The sequence below is a fragment of the Terrapene carolina genome, unplaced genomic scaffold, assembly GCF_002925995.2.
Source record: "Terrapene carolina triunguis isolate 2854851 unplaced genomic scaffold, T_m_triunguis-2.0 Scaffold836, whole genome shotgun sequence".
Taxonomy (NCBI): domain Eukaryota; kingdom Metazoa; phylum Chordata; order Testudines; family Emydidae; genus Terrapene; species Terrapene triunguis.
In genome coordinates, this window is record NW_020665187.1 from 332,924 (window position 1) to 335,944 (window position 3,021).

Below are 3,021 nucleotides of genomic sequence, written 5' to 3' on the forward strand. Positions count from 1 at the left end.
ACGAGAGACCCTACAATAACACATCAGCGCTAACGAGAGACCCTACAGTAACACACCAATGTTAACGAGAGATCCTACAATAACGCACCAGCAGTGACAAGAGACTCTACAGTAACACACCAGGGCTAACAAGAGACCCTACAATAATGCACCAGGGCTAACGAGAGACCCTACAGTAACACACCAGCACTAACAAGAGACCCCACAGTAACACAGCAATGCTAACGAGTGACCCTACAGTAACACACCAGCACTAATGAGAGACGCTACAATAACACACCAGTGGTAACGAGAGACCCTATGATTACACACCAGCACTAACGAGAGACCCTACAATAACACACCAGCGCTAACTAGAGGCCCTACGATTAAGTACCAGCGCTAATCAGAGACCTTACAATAACACACCAGTGAGATACTCTGCAATACCACACTACTCCTAACGAGAGACCCTACAAAACACCCAGCCGTAAGGCGAGACCCTACAATAACAAGCCAATGTGCGCGCCAGGTGAAGAACGCAATGTGTCTCTTGTCTGCATTCGGAAGCAGAGTTCCCAGGGGCTGAGGGGGAGGGAATTATTTGTAATTGTTGGGAACCCCCTCATCGTTGTGACATCACAAACACATTCCCCTTCCCCCAATAATGGGACTCAGGATCACCCCGATTGCCAGGCGAGGGGGTGCCACTGGGTCCTGGCAGGTGTGTAAATGCCACTTTACACCCATTAACACCAATTCAAAACCCACTGGCAAAGGGGGATCCAGGCTGACCCCCTCCCCCTCTGGGGAAGTGACCCTAGAGCCCTAAACCCTATGGAACCCCAAGTTGTGGGGTGGAACCGACTCCCTTTCACACACGCTCACTCTCCCCCGCCCCCCCAACCCCGCTCCCACCCAGAAATTAGCAGCACAAAGTACATTCCTGGCAGAGCGACCCCCCCGCCCGGCTCCGCGCAGTCGCTGGAGCCACATGGTGGGAGTGGAGCTGCTTTTCCACTTGCGCCGGCACCCAGGGATCGCCATAAATCTTCCCCTCTTTGTTTGCAGCCTGGCGCAATCTGTTTCCATTCGTTCTAACCTGCTAAATCCATCTCCCTGGGCTGGAAGGAGCCGGCCCTGGCGCGGGGGGACAGCCGGGCTCTCCGCCCTTCTCCTGGGGGGCTCTGCACCCACCCCGCTTCTCGGCTTTCAGCCCAGCAGTCGGGGCCTGGGGGCTACGGAGCCGTGGGTCACCCTACTCCGAGCACTCGCTGGGAGCCAGGACTCCTGGGTTCCGTCCCCCACTTTGGGAGCGAAGTAGGGTTCAGTCAGTGGTTCGAGCTGGGGGGGGGGGGCGGCTGGGAGCCAGGACTCCTGGGTTCTATCCCCCACTTTGGGAGGGAAGTAGGGGTGAGTCAGTGGTTCAAGCTGCGGGGGGAGGGGGCTGGGAGCCAGGACTCCTGGGTTCATGGGGGAGTTGTGGGAGCTGCTTTGCCCCCGATGCCCCACTGTAAAAGCCTGGGTGGACAAGGCAGAGGGGGGCTACGGTCGCTCATGCCCAGATACTGGGGTGAGGGGCCCAGCGTAGAACCATAGACGCCACAGGGGAGGGAAGGGTCTAGATTAGGAGGATGAGTCTCCCTGGAGACACTTAGCAACAGTCCAACTCACTCGGTGATCAGGAGCGGGGGGGCCCTGCCTCGTCCCTGCTGGATTTCGGGAGAGTCCTGGAGCAGGGGACTTGGGGCTTAGTGGACCCACACCCTGTTCTGCCAGGATTTCTGACCCCCACCCCCGGCCACGCCTCCCGTCTGTGACATCACAGCGGGTTGCTGTGGAGACAGTGATGATGACACACTCAGGGCGATGACCTCATCTGGTGGGGGATAAGTCCCTGCGGCGTCTGATGCTGGGGTGGCAGGACTGGTCAGGGGGAAGTCCCTGCCCCCCAGCTCTAATGCGCCTGCGGGGGGCAGCTCTCTGCCCCCATGAGGGCTTTCCTGACAGGCCTTGGACACCTTAGTGTGGCAAGGCCTGGGGCCTGGATTCGGGCACTGGCTGCCATGGGGTGAGGGAGGCATGGGGGGATCTTGTGGCACAGCTGGGGGGGGCATCGCGCCTTTGAGGGGGAGAGAGGGGCGATTGGTACCTGAGTCACGTCCCGCCCCAGGCGGGAGGGGGAAGGGGGAGGCTGGGGGGTGGAGGCAGCCTTGGGACTCCAGGGAGAAATTCCAGCTGCGGCCTGACACCCTGGCTGCGGCCTATCAGGAGCAGGGTCGTAAATTACCCCCAGCCACGCCGCCCGGCCAATGGTGGGGTGCCCATAAATCACCCTGTCGGGGCCCACCAATGGGGCGCGCCCCTAAATCAGCGCTGACGGCCCCGCTAGCCAATGGCGAGCGGGCGGCTGTAAATCTGCGGGGGGAATCGATTTGTGCTGAGGCCTCCGGTGCAGGAGCTGATGCAGCCTGGAAAGGGGGGGCTGGGGGAGGGGGAGATCAAAGTGGGGGCTGGCAGCAAGGGGAAGGGAGGACAAGGGGAAGGGGGGGTTGGTAACATATTTTACCCCTCCCCCCCGCACACACACTCTGAGGGAGCTGCCAGGATGCGGAGATGCTGAGGCAGGAGACTGCCCCCAGCTCCTTCCCTGCCCCCCATCTCCCCCAAGCCCCTTCCCTGCCCCCCATCTCCCCCTAGCCCCTTCCTTGCACTCCATCTGTCCCCGGGACCTTCCCTGTCCCCCATTTCTCCCCCAGCCCCTTCCCTGTCCCCATCTCCTCCCAGCCCCTTCCCTGCCCCCATCTCTCCCCAGCACCTTCTCTGTCCCCCATTTCTCCCCCAACCCCTTCTCTGCCCCTTCTTTGTGTTCATCTCCTCCCAACTCCAATCTCCCCAGGCCAGTCCCCCCAAAACAGGGGAAGATGAGGCTGTACGGCAGACAAAGGGCTGGGGGGAGCAGGACTGGGGAGGAGCTGGAGGGCAGAGAAGGGGCTGGGGGATGGGAATGGGGGAGAGGGGATGCAGAGAAGGGGCTGGGGG